The 22,130-nt window shown below is 37.6% G+C and overlaps 1 long non-coding RNA gene across 1 annotated transcript; it reads left to right on the top strand.

The window, feature by feature from the left end:
* The first annotated feature begins 245 nt into the window (after positions 1–245).
* LOC128104210 (uncharacterized) lies at positions 246–11,844 on the top strand. The gene is made up of 3 exons (XR_008215911.1): positions 246–5,960; positions 10,576–10,672; positions 11,090–11,844. It is a non-coding gene; the product is annotated as an uncharacterized LOC128104210 (long non-coding RNA).
* Positions 11,845–22,130: the final 10,286 nt, after the last annotated feature.

Consider the following 22,130-nt stretch of genomic DNA (forward strand, 5'->3'; position numbering starts at 1 on the left):
ATTTCTTAAAAATACATTTAAATAAAAATTTAAAACTGAAGCATTTATTTTAAAATATTTTCCCTAAGAGACCATATACTTATGTATGACTTTAAAGGTACAGTGTACAAGTTTTTAATTTAATAGTATATGTTTAATAGTTTAATTCTTGTTAATTAGTGAATAAATCTTTGCTTACAGATAGGTGACATCAAAGATATACTTTAAAAAGTATACATCTTTAGAAATACAAAAAAACCCTATTCATTTATCAAGTAAATTTCTCATAGTCAGATATAATTTCCCTTAAAATAAATCACTTTAAAATGAAAAAAATTGTGACTATCTTCCATAGAAAATATTTCCTGTTTTAGAATATCAATCATCTTTGTAATGTGCAGGTTTATTTTTATTGTTCCCTCATTTGGACATAAATGACCTTGTTGGGTCACTTGGTTAGGTTAGCTGCCGTAGAGGCCGATGAGAGCCCGTCGGCAGGTTTAGGCAGGGACGAGCAACTTCAGAAGGATGAACTGGCCCATCAGGTGCATGGGCCATAAAACGTGGCTCTGTAGGACACAGTGTTCCTGATGACAGCAGTAAATCTGTTTCAAATAAAGTGAGCTGTTTGCTTAAACCTCCCCGTGTTCTGCCAGACCTTTGACGCGGCAAACCAACTCAATATAGAAATGAGTGAGCCCTTAGGCTGCAGGACGGATACACTCAAAGTACAGATTGTTGTGTCAAAATTGCATTTAGTCACATATGACACAATGCTCTAGTGAAGTATTTGGCATGCTGCTTTTGAGAACTTTCTATTTGAAGAGAATTGCTCCTTCTATTATTGTTCCATCATAATTTACCAATTATATTCTTTCAACATAGCATACCACTTTCCTGAAGAGATGCCTATTTCTTCATCCCTGTGATAAATCTATGGTCTTTTAATTTAATTTTTTCAATAAAATTATACAAGGAAAAATGTGCTTAGCATCCCAAGGAAGCATGGATTATTTAAAAGTAAGCCTAGACATTTTTCTTTTATTTTTACATCCACGCTTTTTTGTGCTACCCTTTCTTCAGTGAAGATTGCTTCAAATAAAGCTGTCTGAGAGAGAGACATGGTTGCTAGGGAGCCAGGCACGATGGCGTATGTTGCCAGGGAGGAAAGAGAGGTGAGTCCCTGATTATAGAAGAAAACCATTTTTCATTCTCCTTGAAAGCAAAGCTTCTTTATATACACATGACAAGTTCACTAACTCACCAGGAGTAAGGTTTCAGAGAGAAATATGGAATTTTAATACGTTTCCCAGAGGGGAAGTAAACCTCAGGACATTTCCTCAGGATGAAGGAGTGGGGTTTATACTCACCCATATCTTATTCTGTGGTGGGAAATCTTTCCAAAGGAGCAATACAGGCAAATCTCTGGCTAATGAAACTGGACATGCTCTCTAAGAGCTTGGCCTTGTCACCTGGGTGGAGTGAGTATAATCTCTGGCAAATATTTTTTTCCATCTTCATGTTTGGTCGTGCCAGTAAATAAACGCTTATCGCAGCTCTGTATGAGTTAGATATTTTACTAGAGATTTTTTAATGCATTTTCTTATTTAATCTCATAACCTGTTGCAAGATGTTATCATTTCAATAAACACAAGGAACAATTCCAGTCGGAGTAGAGAGAAGATTTGAATGTCAATCAGTGTCACTATCTTCTCTGCTTACACATCTCAGTAATTCCATTGCTACTGAAGAATCAGTTCAATCCATAGACACCCCAGATTCATATAAACAAGAGCATAAGCACTTTTTCTTTTTAACAAATATTTTTTTTAAAAAAAACCATAAATGCTGAAGTTTAATGAAATAATATTAGAGATTTGTCTGGTTGTTGAAAAACAAAATGTGTTAACAGCATTTAGGTTTAAGTTTAGAAAAATTGCTGCCTCATTGTTGGGCTCCCTTTAGAGTGTAAATAGCCTAGACAATACGGCTTGTCTAGGAAAAGGACTTGCTGACAAGATACCGAGTGTGCATGATTTTCCAAGATGCACAAGATGGTGATTACAAAGGATTCTTTGCAATGCAGTGGAAATATTGCCAGATTATAAAAGAAAAGCATTTTCAGTAAAACTGCCCCAGGAATATTTCAAATTGTCAACCAGACAACCTTATCAGCCATGTGTTTAGGAATCTTCAACCTCTTCTGCCCTAGAAGTCTTTAGAGGAATCCCAAGGCTGAGCGCATCTACCACTTCTAAGATAAAGTAGTTCTCCTGGTCAACATGCTCACTTAGCTGGTTTTAAACAAGGGTGCATGGAATTGATCTGTACCCGTAGAAAAGAGATTGCTCATGTTTTATTTCATATGGAAAAAAGGCACTAGTCAAGCTTACTAATTCACTGGAAGCCTATTGGCTGAAGAAACCACATTTTATAAACTAAAATCATTTTTAGAAGACAAAAGTGGGCTTTTGTTTGAGACAAAGTCTTGTTCTGTAGTCAGGGTGGCCTGGAACTCACAGTGCAGTCCTGGCTGGACTTGAACCAAAGCAATCCTATTACCTCTGCCCTCCAAGTGCTGGAATTATAGGCATGAGCCACCGTGCCTGTCTTTAAAGTGGATTTATAGGTTGAAACAGTGAACAAGATATATTACCTACCTGAGTGGAACCAAGTAAGACAGTCATTGTGTCCACTTTTCAAAAGTGCTAACTAGATAATTTTATGGTAGCCGGCAGTGGAGCAAAGGTTATTTAATGCTCATCAATAGGACTATTGCACATGGGCTTGGATATGAGAACATTTTCCAGTCTACCATCATACTCCCTTGTATAAACCCAATTTAGTATGATCTTAGAAGCTAGCCAGGGTCAGGCCTACTGAGTTTGATCCATTCCTCAGGGACACTTTTGGGTTGATCACTATAAGAGACAGAATATTTGATTAGGTGAACTGGGAAGGTCTACCAAATGCCACCCTACTTTAATTGCTATTGCTTAGAGACGTGGTGTTTGGGGATTACTGCCTTATTGGCTACCCATGAAGTTGGTGCTGCCAACTTATCTCCCAGGAGGGTGTGGTCAAGCTTTTAATTGACTCCCACTTCAGAGGCTGTGATACTGTGGCATCAACCCTTGCGGTAAAACTGAACCTTGAACAGGGCCCAAGATAAGGGATTTATTTGAAAGACAAGACGCCTTTCTTAAACTCACAGGTGCTTGTAAAGCATGCAAGTGCTGTGACTTGTGCTTGAAGCACAGAAGGGAAGAGGAAGCAGGCATTCTTTCACACTCTTTGTAAATTTTATGTCAACTTTCCAGGAAAAACATTATTAGAAGTTGTACGATGCCTTATGTATGGAAATTGTTCAGGAAAAAGCAACATGAAAATCACTCTTAAGATTGTAATGCTGGGCAGGTGGGATGGCTCAGTAAGCAAAGGCACTCACTGCCAAGGGTCATGATTTGAGCTTGGTCTCCGAGACCCACATGGTGGAAGAAGAGAACCAGCTCCCATGAGTTGTCCTCTGGCCTCACATGTGTGCCTTGCCATGCATGCCCTGCTCCAAAATAAACACACCATAGAAGAATAATGTCTGTCCCCTGCAGAACAGGGAAGAGACACTCAGTTTGTTCCCAAGATTTCTGTGAAGTCCTTATTTAGGTCTGAAATTGCACATGTGACTAGGATTAGTTTTGGGGAAAAAAAAATTAGTACAAAAGAGAACATTTATCAACCACAGTATAGCTACTGAAACAGATTCTACAAAACAAAGCAGAATTACCTGACCTTGACTGCTATGTCTGACTGCATTACCTACTCTGAATATGAGTTTATCATAGCAAGACCCAAGATACCTGTACACTTTTAAGCTATTAACTACAAGAAATAAGACCACTGTTTCACAAACATTTCAAGTCAATTCTGCTCTGTGGACACACACAGATGATTATTGCTCCATTTGTCTTTTCTCTTTTAATAGGAAGTAGCTGCTACTGACAACATTCTTTGACTAGAATAAGTGAAGGTCTGTTTGCCTTGCATGATATTAAATTAAATCTGTCTAAGAGATAAACAACTTAAACTTCAATGGCTCACATTCACGAGTGCTTCTGTGCTAATATTTAAATAATGCATCTATCTTTCAGAGTCTGATTTAATGGTTTTGGCTGTCTTTGGTTTTAGGCTTTTGCAGAAAGCTGTCGTGTGGTCTTCAGGACCCATGAGACAGCTCAAGGGGTAAAGGTCATTGAAGCTTGATGCTCCCTGGGACCCACATATAGAGGGAGAGGACCAACCTTTAAAAATTGGTCCTCTGACCTTGGAACACATGTAACCCACCCTTCCCCGAAATAAAGAATATGTTAAATTAATCCTCTCTTTACCAGAAAAGTGAAAGTATTCTAATAATTCTTGTTTACCTGAAAGAGCAACAACCATATGTGAATGTTACCTGAGACTCTTCTACTAGGTATTTGTTAATTGGTTTAGATTGCAACTTAATCATAAAGATGCCTTGCAAGGAGGAGCTCCCTGGAATATTCTTTCTGTAGATCTGATAAAAGCACAGCATCGCATGTGCCTAAAAACAGATTTACAGCATGTCATTCCCACCTGTTTGAATGACTTTTCATTTTCCACATGGAGGAAGGTAAGGCCATCCCTGTCCCTGCTAGAATCTATATGAATACAGTATTCACCTTTATTTCATGCATCAGACAAACTGAAGTGTGACTAGAATGTATTTTCTTTTTTTCAAAAATTATCCTCTTTTTTGGCATGTATTTTTATACTATCACCTCTTGGGAGAGAGTTTGTATAATATACAGGATAATGTACATATTATGTGATATGTAGCATCTATTATATACAATCTATAGATAATATTTGTCATTTCTGTAATACATACATGTTATAGAGAAAGAGGGCTCAGCAGGCGAAGGGCACATGGTACCAAGCCTGAACCCCCAAGTTGGATCCCTGAAACATTCCCCACAACCTCATGTGGAAGACAGAACCAATTTCCCCAAGTCCTCTAATGTCCAAGGTGGTATCTTGTTATATACACAATAAATACATACAGTTTTAAAATGGGAAAAATCAAGCCAGATTTGGTGGTGCATGCCTTTAATCCCAGCACTGGGGAGACAGGCGGATCTCTGTGAGTCTGGTCTACAAAGTGAGTTCCAGGATAGCCAGAGCTGTCACACAGAGAAAACTCATTTTGAGAAACCAAATAAATAAATAAACATAATAAAAAATAAAATGGGAAAATTATATATGCATATGTATATATTTATAAATGTACATGTGTACAGAAACTAACTTTGGCTCATGAGATAAGATAGTGTAAGAAAAAATGTAGGAATCCCACAACTATTCCTTCATTTTCTTGGATAATTTTCTAAATTAAGAACTTCAGTTTCATTTGCAAAATGGGGCCAGTCATATCTGCTTTTTGGATTATTATGAAGATAAAATTACTATACCATGTAAGCATCTGGACAGATTGTAGAGATTAGAAACTTTGAACCACTTTCTCTGCTTTTCTGTTGTTGATTATGTTAGCAGGGCAAAGCAAACCATTCTAATAAGACCAAGAAAAATAATAAGACTGTACTTTTATTCCTAGACTGTGTAAGACAGTCAGATGGAACAAGATTTATCTTCCAGAGATAATGATAATATTATTTCTTTTGTTTTCTCAAAAACAACACAGGTATATTCTTTTAAAGTCCACCAAAACTGCTGGGGTTTGACAAATTGTTTTCATGAGTGGAGTTGAAGTCTTGTTTCAAGATTTTAAGAAGAGATTTATTTAACTTTATCTTATGTGTATGCTCTCCTGCATGTATATATGTGCACCTTGTGCATGCCTAGTGTCCTCAGAAGCCAACAGAAGATGTCAAGTCTACTGTTGCAGACAGTTGGGAGCTGCCATGTAGGTGATGAGAACTGAATCCATGTCCTGTGCAAGAGCAGTAAGTACTCTTATCCTTAGATATGTCTCTCTAGTCCCCCTTTCAAGATTTTGGTATGGTCTAAATATTCTTTTTGCCATATAAATATTCAGCTTGAAATTATATGAACATGATTTCAGGGTGAGTATTAATACAACTCAAATTTCATCTGGAGCAGTTCACATCTAACTTACTAAAGATTCCATGGAGAGCAGGCATTGTGGCATCTCCATGTGATGCCCACCATAATTCTTTCCTTCCTTCTACTCACATACTGCTGGTTGCACCGAGAGGTGGAGCCTAATTACATCACCTGGGCTGATTTTGATGGTAAGTGTGGCCAATAGAAGGCTGGCAAGGTGGCACTCTGACTCCACGACCAGGTTATGAGATGTTTCATAACTGTTCTGTTGATAATTTGGGATATTTACCCTAAAGTTACATTTACGGTGAGAAATCCAAACTCGGAGAGAAGCCACATGTGGGGACTTACTTGACAGTTCCAGCTGAGCCCAGTTGGTAGCAATTATTAACTGCCACCTGTTGCTAGAGTTTTCCTGCCTGGCCCACAGTCAGGATAAATCTCTCTCACCCGCCAGTCCCAAGCCGCTTAAACCCGATCAAATAAACACAGAGACTTATATTGGTTACAAACTGTATGGCCGTGGCAGGCTTCTTGCTAACTGTTCTTACAGCTTAAATTAATCCATTTCTATTAATCTATACCTTGCCACGTCGCTTGTGGCTTACCGGTACTTTACATCTTCCTTGTCCTGATGGCGGCTGGCAGTGTCTCCCCCTCAGCCTTCCACTTCCCAGCTCTATTCTCCTCCTTGTCCCGCCTATACTTCCTGCCTAGCCAATGGCCAATCAGTGATTTATTTATTGACCAATCAGCAACACATTTGACATACAGACCATCCCACAGTAGCCACCCCCATGAGAAGAGTCATTTGGATAAGCAGACCAGTTAGGGCTTCACATATTTCCAGCCTCAGATGCTAGCACATCAGAAACCCGAAGTTAGAACCAGCCACCCCATTGAGTCACAGGAAATAATAACAAATTGTTGCTTTAGGCTCCTAAGTTCTTAGATAATTGTATTATGGATAGCAGAATGGTATTTCAAATTAATTACACAGTGACTTTAGCAAAGCACTTTCACACAGAGATGGGTATCTATTGTATCAAACTTCCAAACATGAATCAATTTGTGCTCTTCCTGGACCCAAATCCTGCTTTAATTTCAGTTCTATCAGGTTTTAAAAACTATGATGAGTGTATGGTGTGAGATTTGAGGGGGAGAATTAAAATATAGCATTTTAGAACTCTAAGCTTCATATGCATGCATCCATTCATTTAAATATTGATTATGTACATATGCAAAGCAATGTGCCAGGTGCTGTGGGGGATAAAGGGATGAGTCAGAAAGCTGTACTAATATTAGCATTTTGGAAGCCCCGTCTTTTCCCTCCTGAATACAATGAGACACAATGTTCAAGTTTGCTGCCTGGTTTGCCTAGGGCTTTCTCCTCACTTTTCTTTCTTTAGTTTCCTTGTTTCTCTCTCTCTTCCTGTTTCTTTTGTGACCATATTTTTTCAAGATTTTAGTTTAATTGTTTAAACCTTAAGACAAATAACATGAAGTCTAGAATTTTGGTGATTTAAAAAAAATGTTTTTGACCAAAGGTTTTTATTTATTTATTTGCATCTTGTAAATATTGTTTTTACCAGTGATATTTTTGTTCAAATCTAGTACAAATAACAAATGGATCATAGAATTTTTTTGCATCCTAAATGTTAGAGACGTGATTAACTTCTAACTGTTTCTAAGAATTATCAGTTGGACTGGAGGGAGGAACCTGAGGTGGAAAGCAAAGACCTGAGCTCAGTTCCCAGTACCCACATCAGCAGCTCACAGTACCTGTAACTCCAGCTCCATAGAGAGTTTCCTCCTCTGGACTCCATGGCATGTGCACATACATGCACATGCATATACCTCTCCCCTCCCAAAAAAAAACCCACTTGGTTAAAAGTAAAGTAAATATCTAAAAAAAATGTAACTTATTATTATTAATTAAATTCATTCATTTATTTTATATCCTGACTGCCGTTTCTGCTCCCTCCTCTCTGCCCATCCCCCAATCAACTCCTCCTCTGCTTCTGTTCAGAAAGGGGCAGGCCTCCTGTGGGTGTCAACAAAGCCTGGCACATCAAGTTGACATAGGACTAAGCTCTTCCCCTTGTATTAAGGCTGGGAAGGCAACATGAGGGATTGGTTTGGGGGGATGGATGGAGGAAGAGAGTAAGAATTTTAGCTTAAAGAGCACGAGTTTTGAAGGGAAGAAGTTAACTCTACCACTTTACCACCAATTCTAACAATTATTTTCTTTTGCCCTGGGGTAATTAGAAAAACAATGTAAGGCTGCAGTGTGTTATCAATACATCAGTGCATGCTGGTATCAATACCCAAAAGCCTTTGCACTTGTAAGTTTTCATGTAAATAAAAGTTCAACACAGATTTGCTTAGGTTCCACAGATTACTTTTAGAACACTTTTAAAATTATTAAATTTATTTACTCTTTATAAGTGTTTTCAAAATTTAAAATACTCTTAAAACACAGTGCTAACTTTAGTCCACATTTTAAGCACCTGGATGCACATTGTTATTAAGATCCTTGGTTATTCCTCATCTGTCTAGAATGGTTCAGTCTCCCTGTATAGTTCTGGTCTTTCCTTTTCTTTCTCAGAGATAAATCTTGTTGCTCTAGCTTGGAGTTAAAGGATTTTTAATTTACGTTAATTTATTATTTCAATCCTTTTTTATGACAATTATGAAATGAAATGCAATACATTTCACCTGAATTTCTCAAGTTCCTTCCATCATTTAAGTTTTCTACTTTGGGGTGTCTCCAGATACATTCTTGGGAAGTTGGGGGAAAGATACTTGCCTTCAGGTGAAATCACATAGTATTTTATTCATAGATTTAGCTCCCTTTTAGCAGGTCCTGGAATATTTGTATAAACTAAGATTTAAGCAAAAATTTCTCAAATCCTCAATGATGTTGAGACATGTTTATGAAATTCACCTAGTTGTAGCTTTCTCTTGAGTGAGTTCATCAGAAAGAGACAGTCTACACTCTCAGATCCCTTGGTCTCCCCACTGGACACTGATGAACAGTGGCACCCTGATACTTGACATGAAACCTTGTATCCAGTGCATTTAGAGGTGAGCTGAAAATTTGAATAGTAAGTGCTAGAATAAAGATGACAGGTATTTTAATTAAAAAAAAAAAAAGAACACCATACGACTAAAATATGCTGGCTTTAAGGTTTGAGACAATATAAAAAATAACAGTATTTTATGGCTAGAATATTGATTTTTCTCTTTCACACATTTGCTGCACCCATTGCTATAGCTCTTGACAGACATGTTGATTTTCTGTTTAATATGCATTTGCAGTTAACAGTTAACAACTTGAATACGTTGTCTGACTCTGCTTTGAATTTTTGTTATTATTCTTGGTATGTATAAAGCTAGTTGTTCATTTTCCTATAGGACATTTTTGAGAGGAAAATTTTTGATGCTTAGGCTAAAAATAAAGAGGAAGATGAATTATTTTAAAAATTCAGAGATGAGTTTTCTTTGTTTTTTTCCAAGTACCAAGGGAACCATGTCCAGGACCATTTTCAGCTAAATTTATAGTGTAAGGTCTCTTGGTCCACATAAGTGATATGAATTTGAGTCATAAATCTGTTCCAACACTGGTTTATGATTACAGCTTCTCAGAGACAATTTATCACATTTGTTCTCCTTAATATCAAGACATGTTTCCTTGCAGCCCCTGTGGGTATGGGGAGGTGAGAGGGACAGCTATTGAGATTCATTTCCACTGTGTGTAGTCACTCAAGATCCTGGTTATTAGTTGAGAAGCATTTACTGTGACTTAATTTGAGTTAACTCTGTGCTTTGCTTCTAATCCCTATGGTTTCAGGCTGTGCAAATGAATCCCAATGTATTGGTTCAGAAGACAGTTTCTGAGGCAAGAGAAGCACCAATCTTCTGCTCTATTTATAGTCTTTTCTCACTCGACTTCTGATTGACACCATTTTACTATTTTGTCATGTCATCAATGTTTTTAAAGTGACAGTTGTATATTTAATTGAGTATTCTTAGTTTTCAGAAGGATTATCAGTCCTTCCAGTTTCCTAGCCAGCACAGCCAAAACAGAAATCCCTTCAATAGTGTCTACTCTAACAGAATATCATTTAATCCTATGTAGACTTCAAATTTATTATTTTATTATTAATAATTTGGGGGTTGCATAGTATTTTATGTGTCTATGCCATCATTCCAGTAGAACTATAAACTGCTCAAATGTGACCTGATTGGCAGCAGAGAAGTGGGATTTATATATTTGTTTCCAGAATATATTGCTGATTTAGTGAATGGGTTACAGTTTCTTAATTCTTGGACTATTTGGGTTTTATCTATCAGTATAGCACCAACACACAGATAATAAGACACACCTTTTGCATTATTTCCTTACCCATGTATTAGTTTTCTATTGCTGTGACAAAACACTGTGACCAAGGCAATTTATAAAAGAAGTGTTTAATTTGGCTTATGTTTCAGAGAGTCAGAGTTCATGATGGCAGAGGCATGGCAGCAGAAACAGCTGAAAGCTCACATCTTGATCCACAAGCAGGAGGCAGAGAGCATATTGGAAATGGTACCAGTTTTCTGAAACCTCAAAGCCTGCCCCCAGTGACACACTTCCTCCTACAAGGACACACCTCCTAATCCTTCCAAAACAATTTGATCAATTGGGGACCAAGTATTTGAACATATGAGCCTGTGGGGGCCGTTCTTATTCAAGCTACCACAACCAGTACTGATCTGGCTACTTGTATACTGCACTTGTTACCAGGGTTTTGCACTCAAGGGCAAACATTAGAAACATAAGCAGACTCTCTGGGAGTATGGGTGAAATGGTAATGAGAAAGATGGCTAGCTTTCTCTAAATAGCTACTTTTAGGTGTCTTACAGTATGGATTTTAGACCACTAAATGACTCCCTAAAATAATTTTTTAAAGTATACTGGTTGGTTTCTTTTGTAGTAAAGTGTGGCATTTCTTTGTTTTTATAGAGTTGTAAGTGGAAATGCCCTGTGACATTTCAGGATCCTTCAGCGGGCATGCAGTCATTGATCCTTCTCAATCCTTCCTTCTGGCTTGCTGCACACATGTATGGAATGGCTGTCATGCCACCTCAGAGCCTAAGTGAAGACCAAACCCATGAACACTAGGGCAGAAAGCCAGTCAAGACCTAAGTCTCTAAGAATGCTTGCATAACACTCTCTTGGATTGTTTACCTCTCAAATTTTGCCTAAAAACAAGTAAGCTATGAGTGTATTTAAAGCACTGTTATTTGAATTTCAATTATTCACATGTGGTCATTATCCTAACTAATCTAGTAAGCAAACAATGAATTCCAGATAACTGACAGTCTGAAAGTTTGTGTATGAACATCTAGAACCAATTAAATATGATATAATGCATCTCATTCAAGATTTTGTCAGTTCTTAAGAGGTGGAACTGGATAGAAAAGAGGATAAATTAACTCTATAACTTGTTTTTTATAATTAAGTAAAATGCATAGTCAATTTTAGAGTTCTAAAAGTGTATTTTGTATCCCATTACTCTGTAATTTCTTATTCTTTAATGTCTCTAGATTAAATTCTTTCCTGTATTATTATTGATATTTTTGTAGAATAGGTGAAGTTCCAAAGCAGGTGTTGTTAATCTTGGTTGTTCTTGTTAGCTGCAATTAGCAGTTCTGGAACCATAGGGCATTTGTACAAACACAATGTGGCTTTGATTTATGCCATGTATATACACTTGACTTCTGAAAATAAAACAAATTAAAAAAAATCCATGTCCATGATGTGGACTTTTTATTTACTAATTTTTCAACTTCATACTTTATACCATGATCACATTCACCCCTCAGTGCCCTCTCTTATCCTTTTTCCACTCTTGCTGAGGCCCTTCTCCTTCCCATGTAGTACCCCTCTGTAGCAGATTTCCTATGTCGCGCCCAGCCCACGGTCAGACAAATCTCTCCCACCAGCTTGGTCCCAAGTAAACACACAGAGGCTCAATATTATTCACAAACTGTATGACCTATGGCAGGCTTCTTACTAGCTAGCTCTTATATCTTAAATTAACCCATTTCTATTAATCTATGTTTTGCCATGTGTTCTGTGACTTTACCAGTCTGCTGGCATCTTGCTTCTCCTTGGGTGGTGGGTTGGTGTCTCTCCAGACTCTGCCTTTCTCCTTCCTGTCTCTCTCCTTGGATTTTCCACCTGCCTCTAAGCTGCCATGCCATAGGCCAATGCAGCTTATTTATTAACCAACGGGAACAACATATATTCACAGCATACAGAAAGACATCCCCCAGTGTAGATGTATCCAACCTTCTTATTAAATAATAAACACAGAACCAATGCAAAGAAGAAAGCCAAGAGGTCAGAGCTAAGAGCTAAAACCTTACCCTTCCTCCTGCGGTGGTCCTACCTCTCCGAACCAGAGCTACCCCTGTGTTAAAGTCTTTATATAGAGTTCCTGTCCTGCCTTCTCATTGGTTGTAAACCCAACCACATGACCGCCTCCTCACAGCCTGTCTGTATAGGCCTCCAGGTTTTCCATGATTGGTATTAAGATTAAAAGCATGTGTATCCAATGATGGCTGTATCCCTGAACACACAGAGACTTACCCAGCTCTGCCTACCAAGTGCTGGAATTACAAGCGTACGCTACCACTGCCCTGCTTTCCTATGGCTTGCTAATAGCTCTGACCCCTGGGCAACTTTATTTATTAACATACAAATAACATTTTAATACAAATAAAATATCACCATATTTCCCCTTTTCTATTTTAATAAAAAGGAAAAAAAAGAAAAAGCTTATAACTAATATAAGAAAAACTATATACAAAAGTACAATAACTATATACAATATATACAAGTAATAAATACCTAAACAATGTCTAGTCCATTTGTATTTGACAAATTCAGAGAAAATAATTTCATTATCTATCCTATTTTGGTAAGTCCAAAATGTATCCTAATTAATCTTCAACTATAACTAACTAACCTTCAACTATAACTAACTAATCTTCAACTCCCTCAGAGACCCAAGAAGGAAATAATATTAGCTAACAAAAATAAAAACAGGAAGTGCACATAAGCAACTTCCAAAAAATTTGTGAGTTGACAGAAACAGATAGCTGCCTGGACAGTCACCTGAGGTTTCTCCGAAGTGCTGGGGCATCATCTTCAGCCTATAGGCTTAGCATATCTGACAGACTCATTTGTGAAGTAGGATGTACACAAGGTCAACAGTTCAACCTCACATTGAGTGAGAGTAGTCCATGTACCAGAAACACCTGAATTCCACTAGTGTCATGTCATGATTCAGGATTTTAAATTCTGGAAATTGTTGATGGTTTTTTAATTCAGCTGTCCATTCCTCTTGGCTGTGTATATATGGCTTCATCTCAGCATCCCATTCTTCTCCATATCCCTCCATCAAATGCCAGTCTACTATTGAGAGGCGTGAGCTTAGTTACTCTTCAAGAATAACTGTTTCAGCTGCTGTTCCATTGCACATCAGAGGCCATCGGCCCACTGCCTGTTCAGCTGCCTTTGAAGAAAAGGGCACTGTACCTTTTTCGAATTGCGAAGGCCACTTCAGGGATGGTGCCATATTGTCTTGGCCTCTGAAGATGCCTTTTGATAAAGCCATAACCACACTTGTTTTGGCAAGAATCAGTAATCCTTTGTTTTATGTCCTGTCTGTCCATTTTGTCCTGTTGATTTGAGGATACTTTGTTGTCCAGTGGCTAACTTTTGCCACAATGAAAGTTAACTCCATATGCAGTTTCTTCAATGCCCATATTTTCTCTGAAGTAGATTGGTACTGCCAGGAGCCGACATGTCTCATAGTCATAACAAAAAAGAAAAATTTTCTAAGTTATTAAAACATTTTAAATGCCATATTCTGTAGATCTCTGAAGGGTTTGAAGATAACCTGTCTATCTAAAATATATCTACTCAATCTTGAAAACATACCTAATATAACTACAAGTTCTATTATAATATCTAACTACTAACTTTCATTTCTTTATATCCTAATAGTTGGTAATAACATTCAAGGATCAGAAAATTGCATTACATTGTTAGATGAACGGTACAATTAGAAAAATATATATAACATTTTCTAACAATTTCAATTTCAATATATATAATTTGTATACAATATAAAACAATCCAATCCAATGTAAAGTATTTACATTTTTCTTTTCTTTCTTTTTTTTTTAATAAGAACCTTAAATCTAATCTCCTTTGCTTAGCCTTTTTCCTAACCCTTGACAACAACTTGTAACCAACCCCCCTAATCAATGAAAATTATCCCAGACCCAAAACCCATTAAAAGACTAAAAAAACCAACCGCCCCACACCACCTCTTTGGGAATGTGGGCGTCGTATTCTTGAAATTGCTTCCTGCTGGGTATGGGCGAAGGTATCTTTATCCTGAAAGAAAAATTTTAGGTTAATTGTCAAATTCTAGGATCCTACGTTATCCAGTCTGTGTATAATGCCAAAATTCAGGGTTTATCTCAAATCCTTATTCAAGTAGTCTTTGAGACTGGATCATCTCAGCTAGCTCTTCTCAAAATTGCTCTGAGCACTTTGTAGTTCAAAGCTGATCTGTAGATGATGTTTGTCAGCTTAGTGATGTTATTATTGTCCACGTGGAATTGTTGTTGTTGTGGGGCCCCATCTTCTTCCTGGAGACTTCAGTTGATGTTAGGCCTAACCGTGATTTCCTGCAAAAAAACTGATAAGAGACTCGAACACAAAGACTATATATGCGACTTTTTAGAATTAGTTAGTACTCTATATGACCATTTATATCTTAACAAAGTTTAAAATGTATATATATCTATATATATTGATCTTGTAAATTTTGATATAAAGTTCATACTTTAAGAAAAGTTTAAAGAATCAGAATAGAATCAAAGAGTTGAGATTCGTAATAGAATAGTCCCTTAATTAATTTGGCTTTTCTCCTGTCCCATAGCAGAAGATGGCTCTTTTCTTCTGTCATGATACAGGGAGTTTGCATTTTCCTTTTAACAACATGCTTGAGTTTAAAGAAGGAGAGAGCCATTCTCCAACTCCAAAGTCAGCTTTAAATTTTAATTGAACTGGGACTATTAGAAGTTAAGTAGTGTTAAATCTTTAAAGAAAAGCAGAAACAAACATTTAGGAAGACATAAATTTTTTTTAGATAACATACCCATACGCCATTTCACTCTGTTTCTTAGGATAGATGATTTGTCCCTTTTCTTCAGTTGTCTCATTTGTCCAGTGTTCTTCAAATTCCTTAACCTTCATTCTCCTAAAAGACAAAAACAAAAACCTTTCCCCAAGGTTTTTTGGGGATGTTCCTTTTTGCCAAGTTATCTGATTAAATGAAAAGGCATGTGTTACTGGTGTAAGTTAGTTTAAATTGGGTGTTTACGATAGTTGATGAACTATCACCTCCTCTAATTAAGAGGTCTCTCTTGTTCAAATCGAACCTTTATCAATTTTGATGGTACCCACAGCTTATCTTCTCCTGTAGAAATAAAAGCAAAACCTCGTCCCCAACGTAACACATACCCTGGTTTCCATTCTGAGGTCAGCACATCCTTAAAGTATATAGGTTGATTTAATTCTGTAGTTTTTTCTATTATCCAATGTCTCTCTGCAGCTGTTGTTCCTTTCTCATTGGCATTGAGAAAATTCAAAGTGAATAGAGCATTATGTCGTCTATTTCTGGGGGTTTTTGTTACTCCTTTTTGTTTATTTAGCATATCCTTTAGAGTTCTGTTTGATCTTTCTATAATTGCTTGACCTGTAGGATTATGTGGTATACCTGTAACATGGTTTATATTATAATAAGCAAAAAACTGTTTCATTTTAACAGAGACATATGATGGAGCATTATCAGTTTTGATTTGTGCAGGTATACCCATAATGGCCATAACTTCTAGCAAATGAGTGATTACAGAATCAGCTTTTTCAGAACACAAAGCAGTTGCCCATTGAAATCCTGAATAAGTATCGATAGTGTGGTGTACATATTTCAGTTTTCCAAATTCTTCAAAGTGAAACACGTCCATCTGCCAGATTTCATTCCTCTGAGTACCCTTTGGGTTACATCCTGCTGGTAATGGTGTTTGATTGTAGAAGGAACAAGTAGGACATTTCTTTACTATTTCTTTGGCTTGTTGCCAGGTTATGGAAAAATCCTTTTTTAAACCTTTACTATTTACATGATGTTTTTTATGAAATTCTTAGGCCTCCAGCACATTTCCTATCAATAATTTATCAATCTCATCATTGCCTTGTGCTAGAGGGCCTGGCAGACCAGTATGGGATCGGATGTGAGTTATATATAAAGGATGACTCCTTTTTCTGATTGTATCTTGTAATTGAATAAATAATGAAGTTAATTCTGAAGCATCATGGATAAATTCTGCAGTCTCAATATGTAATACTACTCTTTCAGCATACTGAGAGTCAGTTACTATATTGAGAGGTTCTGAAAAATCCATTAATACCAACAGAATAGCATACAATTCTGATTTTTGAACTGAATTATAAGGACTTTGAACCACTTTACTTAAATTTTCTGATTTGTAACCTGCCTTTCCTTGTTTGTTGGCATCTGTATAAAATGTACGAACTCCAGATATGGGTTTTTTCCTCACAATTCGAGGCAAGATCCAATCAGCTCTCTTTATAAGATCAATTCTATTGCTTTTGGGATATTTGCTGTTAATTTCTCCCAAAAAATTACTACAAGCTTTTTGCCAAGCTTCATTTTCTATCCATAATTTTTCAATGTCCTCCTTAGTTAAAGGTACGACAATTTCTGCTGGGTCTATTCCTGCTAATTGACGAAGTCTCAATTTTCCTTTCCAAATCAAGTCAGAGATTTTTTCCACATAAGTTTTTAATTTTTTATTTGGTTTATTTGGTAAAAATATCCATTCCAATATAATATCTTCCCTTTGCATTAATATTCCTGTTGGGGAATGCCTAGAAGGTAAAATAACCAAAATGCAATCCAGCTTTGGATCAATACGATCTACGTGCCCTTCATGTACTTTCTTTTCTACCAAGGCCAATTCTTTCTCAGCTTCAGGTGATAATTCTCTTGGACTATTTAAGTCCTTATCACCTTCTAAGGTTTTAAACAAATTATTCAGTTCATCATTTTTTATCCCAACAATAGTTCTTAGATGAGAAATGTCTCCAAATAATCTTTGAAAGTCATTAAGAGTCTGTAGTCTTTCGCTCCTAATTTGCACTTTTTGAGGTCTAATTTTTGAAGTTCTATTTTATATCCTAAATAATTAATAGAATCTCCTCTTTGTACCTTTTCTAAAGCAATTTGTAATCCCCAGCAAGGCAAAATTTTCTTTACTTTTTCAAACATTCTTTCTAAAGTATCTGCATTTGAATCAGCTAATAAAATGTCATCCATATAATGATAAATTATAGATTTAGGAAATTTTTTACGTACCACTTCTAATGGCTGTTTTACAAAATATTGGCACAAAGTTGGGCTATTCAACATTCCCTGTGGGAGAACCCTCCATTGAAATCTTTTAACCGGTTGAGAATTATTATAAGTAGGCACTGTGAAAGCAAATCTTTCTCTGTCTTTTTCTTGTAAGGGTATTGAAAAGAAACAGTCTTTTAAATCAATAACTATGAGAGGCCAGCCTTTTGGTAACAGAGTAGGTAAAGGAATTCCAGATTGTAAAGAGCCCATTGGCTGAATTACTTTGTTAATTGCTCTAAGGTCTGTTACCATTCTCCATTTACCAGATTTTTGTTTTATAACAAATACAGGAGAATTCCAAGGGCTGGTTGATTCTTCAATATGATGAGCATTTAACTGTTCTTCCACCAGCTCTTGTAAAGCCTGGAGTTTCTCTGTTGTTAAAGGCCATTGCTGAACCCATACAGGCTTGTCTGTTGACCATTTTAAAGGTAGAGCTGTTAATGTTTTTGGAAGATTATCAGTTGTTGTGCCCTGTTCTTGTATGACATGGATGGCTGGTGAGCACTCATTAGAATAATATCTTTTAATATTTCTCTCAGAAACATGTACTAATTTATGATTTGTTTCTGAGATTGGAGGGATATTAATCTGAGTATTCCATTGTTGTAACAAGTCTCGACCCCACAGGTTCATAGCTATGTTAGCCATATATGGTTTTAATTTTCCTTTCTGTCCTTCTGGACCTATACATTCAAGCCATCTTACACTTTGTTTCACTTGAGATAATGTCCCAATTCCTAAGAGTTGAATGTTTACCTCCTGAAGAGGCCAAGTTGGATGCCAAAATTCTGGTGCAATTATGGTAATGTCAGCACCTGTGTCTACCAGACCAGACAACAAATCACCATTTATTTTTATTGTTAGTTTTGGTCTTTGTTCATTAATAGAAGTTTGCCAAAAAATTTTCTTTATGTTTTTTCCTGTATTTCCTATGTTCTCTGTTTCATCATCTCGACTAACATGATTTATTCCAATAGACATTTGGTTATTTAGTTGCTTTGAGTAGGGGTTTCCTCTACAACTGCAGGAAAGGTTTGAACGGGATTTACTGTGGGGGCCTGCCTGAGGCCCCTCTGGGAGTTTCCCGAAGCTCGAGGCAGAGGGTTACCCTGTCTGTCCCTTGTTGATCTACATTCGTTGGTCCAGTGTTTTCCCTTACCACAACTTCTGCATACTCCAGAAGGAAGGGGCATTCTGTTGCCAGTGTTCCTTGAATAAACATTATTTCTAGGAATGACCTGTTGACAATCCCTTTTCAAATGTCCTTGCTTTCCACATCCAAAACATCTAACATTGCTCAAACCTTTTGAAATTGCTTTTCCTACCCACATATCATCATGGTCATAAGCCTCTACATTAACTGTATCTCTAATCCAATCTTCCAAAGGTGCAGATCTTGCCTTTAATGGCCTAATTATTCTTTTGCACGCTGCATTTGCATTCTCAAAGGCTAAAGATTCAATTATTATCTGACTAGCCTCTGAATTCGGGACCATTTTTTGTACTGCTGAAGTCAATCTTTGTAAGAAATCTGTGAAAGATTCTTTGGGGCCCTGTATAACCTTTGTAAATGACTCAGTTTTTTTTCCTGGTTCTTCAACTCTGTCCCATGCATTCAAAGCTGCCGTTTTACATAGAAGTAGGGTTTGGACAGCATATGAACATTGTGTTTGTACTGAAGCATATTGGCCTTCGCCAATAAGCTGATCCTGGCAGACTTGTATTCCGCTATCCCTCCATTGTCTTTCTATATTTTTAGCCTCATTACTGAACCACATTTTCCACTGGAGATTTTGTCCGGGTTCAAGAACAGCCTGTGCCAATTCCCACCAGTCCTTTGGTATAATCCTATTACAAGTTGACCAGGTGTTTAACATTTGCTTTACATATGGGGAGTGCATGCCATAAGATGCTATTGCCTCCTTAAATCTTCATAAGTCTAACATTTCAACTGGAACCCAAGTATTTTGTTCATTCTCTTCATCAGGTAGCTGCTGTACGGCTACTGGATAAATTAAGGGTGATTGTGTGAAAACTGGCTTTCTTTCTGTAACCTTACGATCCAATTTTGAAACAACTTCACTATTTATTTCTTCTGTCTGAATTTGAATTTCTCTATAATTCATTTTTACCGGTTTAACAAGTTTTTCTAAGATTGTTATCCTGGCACTTAAGTTGACGATCTTTTTAAATAGTAAAATGAGGATAAGAAAAGTAATAAACTGAATAATTCGATCAATATTAATCTTTTCATATAGTTGTTCCATTGTCAGAGTGCCTAAAATTTCAAACAAAGCCCAATTTTCTTCCAATGTACACATAAAGCCCATTTTTTTTTTAATGTAGAAAAAAATTCTCTTTTAAATAGATATGTTAATTGACTTACCAAGTCTGGGTAGAACAGTAGAATCCCAGGGAATTTCACAGCCACCTGGTGTTCGAGGTGTGAATCCAGCGAGAGAGAGAGAGAGAGAGAGAGAGAGAGAGAGAGAGAGAGAGAGAGAGAGAGAAAGTGTAGCCGCTTGAGCCGAGTCAAGCCTTGGCTTTACAGGCAGGGGCCCTGTTCAGCAGGGCAGGTCTGAGTTGTTTGTAGCAGTTGCAAGTAGCTCCAGCTGCGGGTCAGTCAGGCCTGGGCCCAAGCTAGGCAGCCGGGCCACCCAGGCTGGAAACCGGACCTGCTGCCAAGCCAAGCCAAGCGGTTTTTAATGAATTCTTGTCACGTTGGGCGCCAAATGTAGATGTATCCAACCTTCTTATTAAATAATAAACACAGAACCAATGCAAAGAAGAAAACCAAGAGGTCAGAGCTAAGAGCTAAAACCTTACCCTTCCTCCTGCGGTGGTCCTACCTCTCCGAACCAGAGCTACCCCTGTGTTAAAGTCTTTATATAGAGTTCCTGTCCTGCCTTCTCATTGGTTGTAAACCCAACCACATGACCGCCTCCTCACAGCCTGTCTGTATAGGCCTCCAGGTTTTCCATGATTGGTATTAAGATTAAAAGCATGTGTATCCAATGATGGCTGTATCCCTGAACACACAGAGACTTACCCAGCTCTGCCTACCAAGTGCTGGAATTACAAGCGTACGCTACCACTGCCCTGCTTTCCTATGGCTTGCTAATAGCTCTGACCCCTGGGCAACTTTATTTATTAACATACAAATAACATTTTAATACAAATAAAATATCACCATACCCCAGCACTCCCCATCCTCATGCCCCCCACACCGTGGGTATGTATGTATGTATGTATGTTGTACAGGCAGTCCCATGTACTGTATACATAATTCCTTTGGCTGTATAGCATCCAGAAACAAAGTTTCACTTAATTTCTGCATCCTTTGGCTCTCATAGTCTTTCCACTCTCTCTTTCATGGTGATCCCTGGGACATTGAAGGGGTGGCATACATACTCCATTTAGGGCCAAGCATTTACTGATTACTTATTCTCAGCACTTTGACTAATTGTGGGTTTCTGTTTTGATCTTCACTAATTGCCAAAAGAGACTTCTCTGACAAAAACTGAGAGCTGCATTAGTCTATGTTTATAAGCTTAAATATTTAGAAATCAGTTTAACTACATGTTCATACCAAATTATCAGATTCCCCCACAGTGCCTGTGACCTCCCTAGCACAGGCCTTTATCCAGGTCTGCAGTACCAGGCATGTATCCCCTCCCATGGAGCAGGCCTCAAATTGAAATATGGAATGGTTGGTTACCCCCAGAACATTAATGCCACCATTGCACCACTGAGCGTCTCCTGACAGGTGGTTCAGTATTGTTGCATACAGGTCCACAGCTCAGTGTGGTCCTTGATGACTCTTCTCTACCACAGGCCACACATTGCCATCCAGTGCTATGAATGGTAGTCAGCAGAGAGGTTGCTTCTAGTCCATTCAAGTTTCACTTCTCTGTGTCCTGCAGGAAGTGTGTAATGTCATCAGCAATAAGACCTATTGTCTAGTTTGGTGGGCATCCAAGAATAGTAACAATAGCCGGTGTTATTTTTGGAGTCTCTGAGAGCTATATGGCCAGAACTTATAAGAGGGTATCCCTCACCTGGCACTGGGATTTTAATTTGATTACCTTGTGCTTTCCATGATCAGTGTTGCCCACTCACATGCTGAGTAAATCTGTTTGTTTGTTTATTCATTTTTAGTTAGCTTATAAAGTAGTAGGTTCATATGTGACTACTCACTCACTATCTTTTCCACATCTCCCCAGCCCCTTCCCCTTGTAAATGTTTCCACCCATAGTGTTTCCTGCCACTTTCCTATCAGTGTGTTTTATTATGCCCTCTGAAGTCCTCTTCTCCCACCCCAACCCCTTTTATGGCTCCTTTCTTGTTTTCTTGCCTCTGTGGACACTCCCTCCAACTTAAATACAGAGATCTAAATGTTCAAATCTAGGATCTGCATATGAAGCAGCACATACAGTATTTGTTCTTCTGAGCATGGGCTACCTCATTCAGTATAATATATTTTAGTCCTAGTTCCCTGAA

This window comes from Peromyscus californicus, unplaced genomic scaffold (genome assembly GCF_007827085.1).
Source record: "Peromyscus californicus insignis strain IS unplaced genomic scaffold, ASM782708v3 Scaffold_8__1_contigs__length_139910024, whole genome shotgun sequence".
Classification (NCBI taxonomy): Eukaryota; Metazoa; Chordata; class Mammalia; order Rodentia; family Cricetidae; genus Peromyscus; species Peromyscus californicus.